At 41.4% G+C, this 14,794-nt stretch overlaps 1 protein-coding gene across 10 annotated transcripts in view; it reads right to left on the bottom strand.

Moving 5' to 3' along the window:
• LOC117400272 (phosphatase and actin regulator 1) overlaps positions 1-14,794 on the bottom strand; it is a 266,155-nt gene that overhangs the window by 112,304 nt on the left and 139,057 nt on the right. Inside the window, exon 1 of one of the 10 annotated variants that reach the window (XM_059022615.1) lies at positions 4,844-5,077. The exons of the other annotated variants lie outside the window; for them this stretch is intronic. The gene's annotated coding sequence lies outside the window, so the exon portion shown is untranslated. Of the gene's footprint in view, positions 1-4,843; positions 5,078-14,794 lie in introns of those variants that run through there. 10 annotated transcript variants of the gene reach the window in all.

Raw genomic sequence — 14,794 nt, 5'->3', positions numbered from 1 at the left:
CTGGTTACGCCACCTTTAGCAGCAATAACTGCAACCAAACGCTTCCTGTAGTTATTGCTTAGTCTCTCACAGCGTCGTGGAGGAATTTTGCCCACTCCTCCATGCAGAACTGCTTCAACTCAGTGACATCTATGGGTTTTCAAATATGAACTGCTCGTTTCAGGTCCTGCCACAACATTTCAATGGGGTTTAGGTCTGAACTTTGACTAGGCCATTCCAAAACTTTAAATTTCTTGTTCTTCAACCATTCTGATGTAAATTTGCTTGTGTGTTTCGGATCACTGTCTTGCTGCATGACCCAGCTGCGCTTCAGCTTCAGCTCATAGACGGATGGCCTGACATTCTCCTGTAGAATTCTCTGATACAGAGCAGAATTCATGGTTCCTTCAATGATGGCAAGACGTCCAGGTCCTGATGCAGCAAAGCATCCCCAAACCATGACACTACCACCACCATGCTCGACTGTTAGTATGAGGTTCTTACTGTGGAATGCAGTGTTTGGTTTTCGCCAGACATAACGGGGTCCATGTGGGCCAAAAAGTTCCACTTTTGACTCATCTGTCCATAGAACATTGTTCCAGAACTCTTGAGGATAATCCAGGTGCTTTTTGGTAAACTTGAGATGAGCATTCATGTTATTCTTAGTGAGCAATGGTTTCCGCCTTGCTACTCTGCCGTGAATCCCATTTCTGATGGTGGAGTCATAAACACTGACCTTAACAGAGGCAAGAGAGGGCTGCAGGTCCCTGGATGTTGTTCTAGGGTTCTTTATGACTTCCTGGACGATTTTATGCCTTGCTCTTGGAGAGATTTTGGCAGGACGGCCACTCCTGGGAAGATTCACTACTGTCCCAAACTTTCTCCATTTGGACAATATGGCTCTGACTGTGGTTTGGTGGAGCCCCAGAGCCTTAGAAATGGCTTTGTAACCCTTTCTAGACTGATAGGCAACTTTTTTCCGGAGGTCTTCAGGAATTTCTTTTGTTCGTGGCATGATGTGCCTCTAGAACCTGTGTGCTGACAACTTCACTCTGATGGTAAGGGCCAAATTCACTCAGATTTATATTGGGCAAGGCTGACCCAATTGTTAACCAAAGTACTCAAACCGCGTGACCCTAATTATCCCTTTAATTGGGTTGAGTTAACTGGGGGGGGGGGGGGGGGGGGGGAAATAACTTTTTCACACCTGAAGATTGCATGTTTGATTACCTTGCACACCAAACAAATGAAAGAAGCACCAAACTTTGGGGTCATTTTTTCTCTCAGACTCCCTCTATATACTACTACAACCCACAAAAAAATCTGACCAAATACAAATTGAAAATTGTGCAAAAATGCACAAAATCAGACAGGGAGCAAATACTTTTTTCACTGCACTGTACATACAAAATAGAGATTAAATATGAGCGTCTTCTGTCTTTAAATCTGAATGATTTTCTGAAATAATTATTTATTAGATTACTATTCACCTCCTATGAGCTGGAAATATATAAATTCTCTGGTTTTTATGGAGCTGCTTATTAGGTCTCTGATTCCTGATTCTATTTCCATTCAACTGGGGCGAAGCCAAAAGATAAGGACATTAATCCAGTACACTGCCATGATCTCCAGTCAGCACAGTGCCAAGACAAGGATCTATCTCTAGGCCCTAACAGCTACAGTGCCCCCCTTCCCTTTCCCAGAGCGCTGATTGATGACTGTCCTAAATGGAACCCAGCTCAGTAATTGGCAAGATCAGTCTGTGCCCACCACCTACTGGAGCAATTCAATTAACTGGCCCCTAGGTGACTTCATTATTAAAAGCAAGCCACTGTGAACAAAAGAACACCTATATTTAGTAAATGGGACTGATTAGTGTCTCCTTTCTCCTTTTTAAATTGTGTCTTTTAAAATTGATGTTGCTTGCTGAAAACATCTTGTTAACATAGGCATCCAGGGGAGGAGTTGTGTTATAGCTTTGGAAACTACAGTAATAAAGAATATACATTTACATCTTAACTGAATTCATGTGAAGCTGCCGGTGCATAATGATGATTTATGAAGAGCAACAGAATCAACACCTAATTGCAATGGCTGAGAACGCTAAAAAGCAGCCCACAAAGTTGGCATTGAATGGCTTTTGTCTGCAATAATATCCGATGAAGTAAGTATTATGGACAGACAATTGACTGGGTTTATTCCAAGACAGTTGTCTGACTTTAGAAGAGCTTTGATAGATAAGCACTAATTAATTCTCAGGTTGTGTGGCGTTCTTGCGTGTTGTTCCCGCACTGAAGCAGGCAGACAGGCAGGTGAGAGCCGGAATGGAGGCACGGAGACACAGGTGCAGTGAAACACGCCAGCACAGCGCTCAGTATTTATTAACACATAAAACAAAGAAAAAACAAACAATAATGTCATGTGACGCTACCAGCGATGGTACCGCACAGAGGACGGTACAAGACTGTAAAAGACACTAAAATTAAAACAATACAACAAACTATAAATCAAAGGTGCTGTGAAAACGGCAGGCCTTGCAGCAGCCCCGATCACAGTGATCTCTATGTTTTTATACTGACGCTCCGCTGAGACACGCCCACCTGCCTGCCGGAACAGCTGATTGCTTTCAGCTGCTGCTCCATGCAGACAGGTAATCGTCCCCGGTGGAGCACCACAGCAGTTAAACAATTAATTATATCAATCTATTTACAACAATTAACGCAAAAATATACAATAAAACTACATATTTCCCTTGTGACAATTAATTGCTATCAGCAGCCTGTACAATTCACTTTTTGTATATGTAAATGTTCTGGACACTTCAGAAAACCCCCTCAGTACTTGGCTGGTATGTTCATATATTTGACTAACAAACACATACTGCATGTCTTTATCTCTTTATTTTGTAAACAATTTGATGTCATGTTACAGCTCAGGAACATAATATACTCTCCATTTAAACAAGGGAATCCCAACCAGATTCTACAAGTGCATCCCTGAAAACTTCACAAAATTAGACTCTTGCGTCGACCCGTTCCCTCACACCTAAATATTTTAACTGCTACACAACACGACGGACATCATTACTCATGCTAGAATTTATCAATCACACTGGTAAAATGTAACCAGATGCTATCATTTTTAATTTAAAAGATTATGTGTTTTTTTCAGAAACACAATTGTATTAACAATAAGTACTTGTTGCAGTATAAATACATATGGGAAACAATCTAATAAAGGGTGCGTTGAGAGCTATTTGAGAATGGAAGTTGAATTCCAAAACGATAGAATAAAAAATGTGAAATAAAAAATATATTTACTGCAAACATTCATAAGGTTTAATCTGCTAAAACATGTCACATTCCTATGTTAACATAAAATCTGTTATTGCAAACAATAGACTTAGCATCTTTGTGGTTTGTTTTTAAACCCCTACTTTATATATATTTTTTACATAAAACCTTGTCCTTGGCATTATTATTGGCTTAAAACTGAAATACATACATTATATATATATATATATATATATATATATATATATATATATATATATATATATAAAATTTTAAATACAAGACAGTTTTCTAAAAAACAAGGTTAAAACAACTTTACAACTACCACGTGCAATGGTACACAAAAAACAGCATTGCTATTCAAGAAATACAGAATCAAAGGCTTTGTCCACACTGCATAACCAATCTTGAGAACTGTACTCAAACGTTCTAATTAATTCAGCTCAAAGCACCCACACTGAAGTACCGTTTCATGTTTAGTCAGGCTTAATGCATACAAACACTATTAAAATAGTTTGGTTACAGTTCCTAGCAGCGCAATGGGCTTTGGGACTTAATACGATAGTATACCACCATGCACTGATTTTATGTTTACAACCCCGCAAATAGGAGCCCGTGCCCACTTAGCATGAATGTTATGGCTTTGTTTCTGAAAAGCACAAGGTATCAGCGATGGAGAAGGCAGCAACTGTCTCACCATAGGCAGGCTTTGTATAGGCTCCGTTAACATGCCATAAATGTGAATTTTATGCTAAAAAGTATGGTTCTTTGGGCTTGTGCTATGATTAAGTTGTATACAGTGTATACTGCACATCAAACAGCATTTTGGGATATTGGAGGATATACAAAAAATGTATTCCGTGTTACACTGTCCTCACTTCTGACAAACCTCATTACCTGATGCGATCTAATTTAAAACACTTGAGACTACCTCCAGAGGAGGTCTCAAGTCCGGTTCTTGAGTATGGTATTAAACACTCTGTAGTGTAGATGCTGTATTTAGCACTTTTAAGATGGTTTCAAAAGCAACTAATATGGTTTAAATGCATAGTGGGGACAGGGCCAAAGTTTAATGTTTTCATTAAGTTCAAGTCATGTGAGACAGAGACACAAAGAACACATGTTTACCAGTATTTGTACTCGCTGCATTCAAATGAGTTCATTTGGGCAAGCAGACAGGATTTCTTCTGTAATCAGTCACAGCTTTTTTTTTACCCTGGTACGCTATTGCTCCTCATAATTGGATGCTTCACTGGTGAGAAACATTGGAACGCAATTGCATAAGGAATTTCAATGTCGTTTTTGACTCTCTTTTTCGTAAACATGCTCCAAATGCTGGAGATTCTCTAACTGAATAGGGCCTCCTAGGTTCATTTTAACTTTCTAAATATGGCAGCTATTTTGTTGTAAAGAGATATTTCATCATGTCAAAAATGTGCAACCATGAACCTCTCCGAAAAGCTATCGAATTCATATTTTGTTCACAGGAAACAAAAATAATTGAGCTTGTCAGTCTGTAATATGTACTATGCCGTTTACCTGCCCCAAACCTTAACAGGTTTAAACTGTACCTCTTTCTCCGGACTGCTCAGAAGCAGAGCACCTCTCCTGCTTCCTTCTACTCAGCAGCCCTGAGCATTCTGGCTTCACTCCTTAAATACCCTGCACCTGGTCCTAATTTAATAACAACCACCAGGTGCAGGGGATAATTAAACAATAAAACAATTAACCAATTTAAATTAACAATAAACAAATACAATTAAACTAAAACCAGTGTGCATTTTCACATGTTTTCTGTGCAGGGAGGTTTTAACCCCCTCCCTGCTGTCTCACATATCCCTCCTCTTGTCTTTTCAAGACACAGGCCACGAGACGGCCACCTCCTCCCTTAAAACCCAACCACCCAACCTCAAGTCCATCAATGTCCTTTTCCTCCCTTTTCCACGGGCGGACTTGAGGGTGGATCGGTCCACATCCCGGCCCCGCCAGGTAAGGACCGCGCACCGGCAACAAGGGGACCCGACGGTTCGACAGGGGCGACCAGAGCGTAGGCCGGGGCACTGGAGGATGCAGCAGTGGACAGAGATCTTCCCCTGGGAACTGGCGCGGGGGAGCGACAGCGACGTCTGGCAGCAGCCCAGCGACGTCTGGGTGCTCGGGGAGAGCGGAGCAGGGAACCAGGGGCAGAGCTGTGGCCAGTGTTGCAGACTCCTGGGCTCTAGGCCCAGCACAGGGAGGTCCAGGAAGACCGGCAGGGTGTCCAGGAGCAAGGGGTGAGGGACTGGACGCAGCGGCGCCGAACTGGACTGTAGGGTTGGTGGTCGAGGCTGTGGTGGAGGTATGCTTTTCACCTCCTCCCCTCTGGGCTTCGGAAGCGGCGGCTCCTCCCCTCTGGGCTCCTGGGCTCCGGCAGCTCCTCCCCTCTGGGCTCCGGCAGCGGCGGCTCCTCCCCTCTGGGCTCCGGCAGCGGCGGCTCCTCCCCTCTGGGCTCCGGCAGCGGCGGCTCCTCCCCTCTGGGCTCCGGCAGCGGCGGCTCCTCCCCTCTGGGCTCCGGCAGCGGCGGCTCCTCCCCTCTGGGCTCCGGCAGCGGCGGCTCCTCCCCTCTGGGCTCCGGAAGCGGCGGCTCCTCCCCTCTGGGCTCTGGCGAGGGCAGCGGACCCTCGGGAGGCGACGGCAGCGGACCCTCGGGAGGCGACGGCAGCGGACCCTCGGGAGGCGACGGCAGCGGACCCTCGGGAGGCTGCGGAGCTCCGCTAGCCTGCTCCCATTCTTGGAGCAGCAGCTCCAATTCTGTTGGCTCCCTTCTTTTCAATGGAGCCAACCTCATCTCTCTGGATGTTGGTGAACCCAGTGGCACTGGAGCTACCGGTGTTGCTGCTGACGCTTGGGCCGGCGCATAGGGACATCCGGCCCAGTTGTGCCCGTACTCCTCGCAGCGACCACACCAGTCACCCGGTAGCCCCTATGGGCATGCCTGCCAGCGATGATCCTCCTTCCCGCACCAGGAGCACCACGGGAACAAGCTGGCTGGGTCCTCCAGCAGTTGCTGTTGCAGCTTCTGCTTGCTCTTCTTGCCCATTTAAAAAAAAAAACTGCACTTCTGCTGCCCCACTTCTGGTACCACTTGTGAGCGAGCTTGCCACTCACTCAGGTTCGTTGCCCCTTTAAGAACTGCGACCCAGCATACAGAAATGGATTTTCAAAGCGCGGTTGCGCTATTTTTAATAATACACAAATCAAAACACAAACAAACTCCTAACTCCGTTTTTGGAGCGCTTACTATACACACTGGAACCTGACTCACTCGCAGGACGGCTAAGCCGTTTACCTGCTCCAAACCTTAACAGGTTTAAACTGTACCTCTTTCTCCGGACTGCTCAGAAGCAGAGCACCTCTCCTGCTTCCTTCTACTCAGCAGCCCTGAGCATTCTGGCTTCACTCCTTAAATACCCTGCACCTGGTCCTAATTTAATAACAACCACCAGGTGCAGGGGATAATTAAACAATAAAACAATTAACCAATTTAAATTAACAATAAACAAATACAATTAAACTAAAACCAGTGTGCATTTTCACATGTTTTCTGTGCAGGGAGGTTTTAACCCCCTCCCTGCTGTCTCACAATATACATATATATACATATGTTACACACATGTTAACTTCACTATAACGAACCTTTCTTATAACGAACACCCGTTTTTAATGATCCCAACAGCAAGAACCAATATTTTCAAAGCAAATTAGCCGTATTAGAATGCTCACATACAGGATCAACCAGGATAGAACAATCTCAGTAATGACTGACACAGAACTTTCTCCAGTGTCAAGGGTGTTATTCTCTCAGTGAAAACAAAGACCACTTTATGCAAAATCCATGTCAATGATCTCAATCACATTAGGTATTCCATTCTTGTCCGTGGCGATATCTTTTGAAAGCAAGCCCTGTATTGCACTTTTTAACCATTAGACTAAATGTTTACAGAATACTTAACTGCTATTAGTCCTGCTACATGATTTGTTTATTATTAACAGCGTTACAATTAAACTATACAAAATCACATTTTTATTTACAACGAAGGGAAAACATGTTTTTTCTGACTAGAAGCATTTGGGCGACACTTATAGGTTACCTTCATTGTAAATAAAAAACATGATTCGGTATAATTTAATGATAACGCTATTAATAATAAATGAATCATGATTATAGCAGCAGTTTTTAAGTATTCTGTAAATAGTTTGTCTAATAGTTAAAAAGTACAATGTGTGGCTGTCAGGTCTTGTTTTAAAAAAATATCGGCACGGACATTATATACAAACCAATGGACTGTCTCCAGTCATTTGAGCTTTTCACGATCACGTCACCTTAAGTTCTAGCCAAAATTGTATATATTTATTATTGCCATAGCCTCATCTTTTCACCTATTGATTCACCTATTGCCACTGTACTTTATGCATCCATGCATACCTTCCTGCGATGTTATCGGGCAGTGTTTTCCGGGCTAAGGTTACAAATTGTTAAAACAAAACAAGTGAACAAATCTCATTCATAACCACAAGTATATAAAAGTCTAAAATATTTTCCTAACTACAAATATTGAATTACCTAGGTAGTCTATATCATCGGCGTCACAGCCGTAGTCTATTAAATTTCTGTTTCAAGGTCAGGTTATAGTCTTTCGTTAATTAAAACCTTCCTTTTCCAAGTGCAAATTAACTCCTGATAAATTATGACAATTAACACGGATTTGCTTTTTAATTCTGACGCAAACAAAATGTAAGAAATAATCATGATTATTTAATAACGAGATAGGCATAAACAACCTCTTAAATGCCAAAATAAATGCTACATAATGATTTGTTGATTAAACACTGGAGTTATCATTTACGAACTTTTGAAAATCCTGCCCATAGTTTCCACTGAGAGGTCATCAAATGTAGAGATGCAGCCTTGACGGAGGATTGAAATCAAATTACACAGAATATCTATAGAGATAGGCAGACGAGAAGGAGAAGCCGTCGGAAAGTTCTTAGAGATTCCGTGCAGGAGGAGACGGACAGCTGGTATTGACAGGACAGTTGGGGAGGTAATGGACATCAAGCGAAATTGGTATTGTATTCCTGACAACTAGGATTGGATTGTAGCTGGTGTAAGATGTAAAGAGTCCTTTGCGTGCACTATAAAAGCCATAATCCAGTCCTGGTTGAATGGGGTCGGATTAATTCTGCTTTGGGAGCAGAAAGTCAAATAGGTGGTCCAGCCAGTGGAATAAGAGGATCTGGTGGAAGAAGCAAGTGCTGCAGTCAGGTATGCTTGCGCTGCATTGAATAATCTGCTAATAGTTGGATTCAGTTGAAAATTAGCTGGTGAACTGGGGTGTAACTGCTGGAGATGGCAGAGCTGTAGGGACCAGATGGTGAAATCTGGAAATTTGTAAACGAGAAAGAGCATCAGCGACATTATTATAAATACCCGGTAGATGGCGGGCTTGGATTAGAAAATTATTTGATACTGAAATTCATATTAACCGCCACAGTAATTGCAAAATAAGAGGTGAGCTGGAATGGCCTTATTGATAATATGAACTGTAGATTTGTTATTGCAAAAGAATAGTATTGATTTATTTGACCAAAGATGACCCCATAGATGTGCTGCCGTGACTATTGGGTACATTTCAAGAAGAGCTGTGGATTTTAGATGCGGTGATAGGTTTTCGATTTCTAGTGGCCATGCACTAGAAAACCATTGACTGTTTAAAAGACCTCCGAATCCTGTAAATGAAGCGTCCTTAAATAAAGCCAGGTCGTGAGGTGCTGAAATGAAACTATCATGGAACACAGACAGGCCGTTCCAATGCTATATGAGAGCAGACCACCTTTTAATGTCTTTCCTAGCTTCTGATAAAATATTGATGTAGCAGTCCAAGTTTTTTGCTGTCGATGAAAGAGTGATTGAGACAAAAGTATCCATCCCTGGGAGATAATGCGAATTGCAAAATTGAAATGGCCCAGTAAAGACAGAAGTGTGCATTTTCTGATCTGAAAGTTCTGAATAAGAGAACGAATATGGTCGAGTTTAGATACGGGAAGGCTGGCTTCAAACTTTGTGTCCAGTATGATTCCTAGAAATTCAAGTGAATGAAGGCTGCCGATTGTTTTTTCTTCTGAAAGCGGGACGCTAATTTCTGAAAATAAACTTTTAAGATTGGCGATCACTTCTGATGGCGGATCTGAGGGAGGAGAGATCAAGCGAAAATCATCAAGAAGGTGGAGCAAAAATGAAACATGATATGAATTGAGAAGTATCCAGCATAAAGCGTCTGAAAGAGTATCAAATATTTTCAGGCTGCTGCAGCAGCCAAAAGTTAACTGTGTAGAAAAATAAAAATTCTTCCCAGCATATCCCGAAACAGGTAACGAAGAGAAGGATGGGTTGGCTTTACTTTAAAATTTGCCCAAATGTGTCTTCCCTTGTGGATTGCGCAGGTGGGGCTGAAGAATGGATGGAGTTAGGGATCGAGAATCTGTTTGAAAAGCAGGAAGAAGTGATGCAGACTGCTGATCTGGAGGAGGTTGATGCTATGGCAGCTTTCAGGCAGAGAGAGGTTGAGTGGCCGGTGGAACCGCAGACCCCGCATGTGTTATCTCTCAGACCACTGTAAATCCTGTTGAACAGATCTAAAATCAGGTTGTGCCCAGTCGATGATGTGGTTATCTGCTGCCAAAATAGTTGCTGCTTTTGCTGAAAAGGATTTGTGGTGGTCGAAAAACATGGTCCCTCCATACCTGACAGACAGCTCCACGATGTAGAATTCATAAGAATCCAGTTCTTGCCTGCGGTTCGGGTAGAAAGAACATAGCAAAGGCTAGGACGAATTCCCCTAGGGTTTGATTCTTCACTAATCTGGGGTCTCTGGATTTCAGTGTGACTGACAGATCTCCACAATCCACTACTCTATGGTCCAGAAACTCAGATGTAGCCATCAACAGTGAAACCAGGTTAACGTCTTTACCTTTGATTATGTTTCACCGAATCTGCTGGGATATTGAGTGACGACGGGCAGTGGTTGAGGCAGCAGAACCATATGCTGTGGCAGCTGCAAGGTTGTAGATCGGAGGCTCAACTGTAGAGACCGGGGTTGGTATAAAACCAGAACTGACGGTAGCTGTGGCGGCGGCGGCTGAGTTTACTGCAGGAATGGAGAAAAATACTGTAACTACAGAAACTTGCTTCTCTCGCTCGATGTTGGACACCCATTTATCCAAATTGCTGAGTTTGCTCGGGAGGCACCTGTTTGGATCTTACGAAGACGCCTGATAGAGGGAAGAATGGTGGGCTGACCAGACCCTGGGTTGAAGCTGTCGAAGAATGTTCTGATAGAGACAAGAAGTTATCTTCGAAAACCTCAGAATCCGAGGAAGAGATGTGCGGTAAGTACTCCAAACTTAATTTTTTCTTTAATCTTTACACTAAAAGAAATTAGCTGGGGGTCTTGCAATCCGCTTAGGTTCAGAACCATAATGAAAAAACACAAGACGAAGGTATAGGGTGTAACTAATGGTTTAAATAGGCAGTAGATTTGATTTACTATAGGAGATAAAAGGATAGGGAGGAGCCTAGCTCACACAATGGGTTAACATAACAAGGTGGAGCAGGAGTTGAAAGGCCACTGTGTTGTGTGGTTTCTTTGGAAGCTGGAAATACTCAGAAGCAGCAAGCAGCTAGAATTCTACAGGCTCAACACCACTATGCATACATATCTTGATTCCTCTGAGGCCAGTTAAACATAACGAGAAGAAAAATGAGCTATATATTACTTTAATACAGTCTTTATGAGAAATGTCACCTACCAGACTTTCTCATCTGCTTCAAAATATGAGCCATTAATTCTAACAGCACAACCTTTTGACACAGTTGACTTGCCACTGAAAACTGAAACTCACATTTACATCTAGTTATGAAAAGTAGGCCACAACAGGGATACTAAATAGTAAACAATATCTTATTCAGATTAAGTGTTTGCTCCCACTGCGTATGGCTACAAGAGATGATCAGATGCTGGTCTGTAGATAATCTGCAGAGTTCAGTCTTATCTACTCACACACTAATCCTCATATGTCCACATTCTTCAAATGATCAGATCACTGGACATGATCAACAGCCACACTGCACAATGCTGTAAAAGCATGTCAGTGGCAAGAAACAAAAAAAGCAAACGCCTAATTCAAATCCTCTGCAGCTAGACCCTGAAGGATGCTTAGAACAGGAGGACATTTGCCATACAGCTAAAATGTATTTAATTACTACCACAGTATATGTTTCCAGGCTAGGTGCAGACTCTACTCCCAAGACAGTAACTGCAACCTTTGAATAAATACAGTACTACAAACACGCAAGCTAACATTTGCATTCTGGTGCCTGTCAATTAATCCTCTACTAAATTATTAATTGCTGATCCATATAATGTAACTAAATAAAAATGACTTGATGTTACCGAATTTGTAAAAGTTACATGAATTAATGAATAAGCTTACTGTAATGGAAAACATAATTCCAACATGATGCTCAGTAGTCACTAGGAATAACAAGTATGTCAGTACATCCCCAGATTTGACTGTAAATTCAAAATTAGTGCTACACGCATGACAACAAGTGGATGACCACGAGACATATCAACAGAATGAACATGCATTATTAAAATGTATAAAATATATAATAATTTACTTGACAGAATAGAACACATTGTCTTTTTTCACTTTAAAAGTTTTAACTGCTGTCCCATTGAACCTAATCATTTTCTCTGCTGTAGACCACATGATCCTAATGCTGTTGAGACTACTGGCTTTGACCTGTAGAAAAATAAGTAATTCAACACTAGGAAGCAACAGCTTAGTTCAAATCAACTATGTTGTATTTAAAAATATGCAAGTCAGCATTAAAGAACAGTGGTATTTTCATGATAGCACAAGAAGGGGGGGTTCATCCTATTGTGCAAGAAAATGGTTACTCTTATTTTTCTAAAATACAGTGCTATACCAAAAACAAAATGCCCTATTAAAGTGAAAGACTATCTGAACAGTCTTTTCACTTTCATTTAAAGTAGGCGGCTAGAAATACCAAGTAGAAGGCAGGAGGGTATGGGGGTTCTCCCCCAGCGCGGGTGCAAGTGGCAATGCCCCCCACCAAAAATTTTAGGGTTTTGCAGGGGTCTAAATCCTGCATATTCTGGGCCAAACTTTGTGCCTTAATAGGGACCCAAAATTCAAAATAAGTGTAGAACTTGTTGTGTTCATTTTTTTATTATTATTTTAGGCGTTGAGATTTAAAGAGCAAGTACAAAAGTTACTTGTGTCTATGAAAAGTAATTACAAAATAATGTATTTATATTAGAATTTTAAAACCACAAACTCATCTTAGCACACAGTAAATTTCAAAGTAAGTAAAGTCCACATATTTAAGCAAACTGTGTTTGATTTTGCAATAATTACAAACAGAAAAAAATGGTGAAAGACAGACAGAACCAGACACCAATGAAACAGAGAAATTATATTTCAGGCACAAAAACAAACAATGTCACATTATATAGCTACCATAATACCAAGTGAGACAGAAGAGAAAAATGTGAAGCAACTTCTAAATTAAAGACAATAAGAAGCAATATTAATCGGTAGTAAATTTGAATAGAGAAAAGGTAAGCCATAAGCTGCATTTTGTTTTCTATTTTTTCATCTATTTCATTTGTTCCTTTGCATTTATACAAAAATAAAAAAACATTCATGGAACCAACCAGTCCTTACATTTATTATTAGTCATCCAAGATTCTGAGTATATTTAAACCTGGTTGGTCAATACAAGGTCCTTAATCTCTGGTAAAGGACCTTGAATGTTATCGTTTAAAATTAGAATTTAATTACTGTTCCAAATCAATCTGCCGGAAGATACATAAATACAGGATTCATGTATTTTACCTTTTTTCTGCTTGATGAAAGAAAATCTCTGCTCTCGTACACGCCCTCTGAATGTTCTCTATCATGTAGACAGTCTGCTTCCTCGCTGTCCTATACATTCAATCTATCTATTTAAATTTACTATAGCAAATAAAGTTTTTTTTTTTTTTTTTTTTTTTTAATCAAGAATAATGTTTGTTGTCATGGCAATAGCAACTAGTCTCTGTTTTGAATGACGAGTTGAAGAAATCAAAAAACTAGATGCAGTCTAATTACTTTCAGAAATGTTATTTCACACAGCCAAAGGGATCATGTGAGTACATCTTTCAAACCTGTTGGGGGCTCCCATGTTGTGTATCCGGTAAAGGCACTCCGCCCGGAGTGCAGGATGCAACCTATAGCTTGGAGATTGCTGGTTCAAATCCAAGCTATGCCACTGTCGACCGTGGATGGGAGTTCCCAGGGGGCGCCGCACAATTGGCCAAGTCCTGCCCAGGCGTAGGTTGGCTGGGGAGTCCTTGGCCAGCCTGTACGAAATTCAGAACTGCGTGGTCCTTCGACACTGGATATGGCTGCATGGCAGGCTTGCAGAGTGAAAAAAGCACACCGATGATAGCACTGGTTCTGGAGTGCTTGTCTTCATCTCTCCCGAGTTAGTTTGGGGGTTGCAGCGGTGAGCAGATTTGAATAATAATTGGACATTACAAAATTGGAAGCAAATTGATTTTTATATATATATATATATATATATATATATATAATAAAAATTATTATTCAGACCTGTCAGACAACAGAGTTTTCATAGCAACGGCGCTTCGCCCATAAATTACACACACCATCCCTTGTATTGTGAATTCACCTCGCCAGTAAAATTAACAATTCCTTAACTTATTCCAGTCTCCAATTACTACCTCGTTCTTGATTAGCCATTGTACTTGAATCATGTAACACCAATGACAAAAATATCCAACATGTCTGGTATACAGTCACGTGGGATATTGACTTTCAATCCACGCCCACTATAGCTCTTCAGTGCCGGCATAGCATTTCACACAGGAGTTAAAACGGTTCAGTACTGTCTCTGAACCACATTGCGAGGTGATTCAGAGATGGCATAAAATATGGCAGCTCTGTGATGATATAGGCAATTCACAGTCCAAAATGCTGCATCAGTGTCAGTTCTGAGCCATCATAACTCGTGTGTGTGAAAGGGTATAACTACAAAATATTTTTAATCTCCATGTAAGTAGAAGTTTGACTATTTGAAATACCAATGATGCCACATAGTCCACCACTGGGATAATGAAGCCTGAGTGAAGTCTACCAGACCACAGATGGAATTCTGAGCAAACCCGCACTACTCGTGGAATAATAACCCTGTCCGACATCATCAAAAAAACGCAAAATACGGCTTTCTAGTCGTTTTTTCTCTGGAAAAAGCCGAGAAAGCCATTCAATGGCCGAGTGGGAGCAACAGGAGCCGAGACAAGCCGATAAAAAAAACAAAAATAAAAAAAATAGGCGTATCTCATGAATAGTCATACATGCCCCTGGCATTACATAGGGGCGGTCATAAA

Source organism: Acipenser ruthenus, chromosome 4 (assembly GCF_902713425.1).
Source record: "Acipenser ruthenus chromosome 4, fAciRut3.2 maternal haplotype, whole genome shotgun sequence".
Taxonomy (NCBI): domain Eukaryota; kingdom Metazoa; phylum Chordata; class Actinopteri; order Acipenseriformes; family Acipenseridae; genus Acipenser; species Acipenser ruthenus.
The sequence above is the reverse complement of the archived record's forward strand: the minus strand, read 5'-3'. Positions and strand labels throughout refer to the sequence as shown.